The sequence below is a fragment of the Pteropus medius genome, unplaced genomic scaffold (genome assembly GCF_902729225.1).
Source record: "Pteropus medius unplaced genomic scaffold, Ma_sr-lr_union100, whole genome shotgun sequence".
Lineage (NCBI taxonomy): Eukaryota > Metazoa > Chordata > Mammalia > Chiroptera > Pteropodidae > Pteropus > Pteropus medius.
The window spans coordinates 1-522 of record NW_024344738.1 but is presented as its reverse complement, the minus strand read 5'-3'; the positions used below and the strand labels follow the sequence as shown (position 1 = coordinate 522).

Here is a 522-nt window from a genome sequence, read left to right as displayed (position 1 = left end):
TATGATCGCAAAGATGTTTGTTATTGGATATATTTTTAATCCACTGAGTCATTTTCCCACGCAGCTGAAACGGCGTCACCTCTGGCCCATGAGAAGCCTCCCGCTGGCCCCGAGCCGCTTTCACGTGACCCTGCTGGTCTCCGAGCCTCCCTGGTCTCAGACACAAGCAGCCGCCTCGGCCTGTGCTGCTCCTGGCCCAGGCCCCCTTCTCCAGGGAGCCCAGGGTCCATTCAGCAGGAGGTGCCATCTGAACCTGCTGTCCAGGCGTCCTGGGTGTGACTGCTGTGGCACTGCCATGCAATGACTTCACACTGCCCATCTCGTTTAAAATACAAACACAGAGTTTACAGCCACTCTCCCATCGAGGCAAGCATGAACTCAGGTAAGATGATCCTATGCCACACGGCTGTGATGTTCAAGTTTTTAGGAAAAAAGAAAATTCCTACCTGTTATAATCCATGTGCTTCTGAAAATTTTTACTTAAAAATTCCTTGTAAAAGTCAGCCATTTCTTCTGCATTCA

At 50.2% G+C, this 522-nt stretch overlaps 1 long non-coding RNA gene across 1 annotated transcript; it reads right to left on the bottom strand.

Moving 5' to 3' along the window:
• Positions 1 to 16: 16 nt before the first annotated feature.
• Positions 17 to 522, bottom strand: LOC120610969 (uncharacterized). Its single transcript, XR_005655038.1, has 2 exons — positions 447 to 522; positions 17 to 319 (listed from the first exon to the last, which is right to left on the bottom strand). It is a non-coding gene; the product is annotated as an uncharacterized LOC120610969 (long non-coding RNA).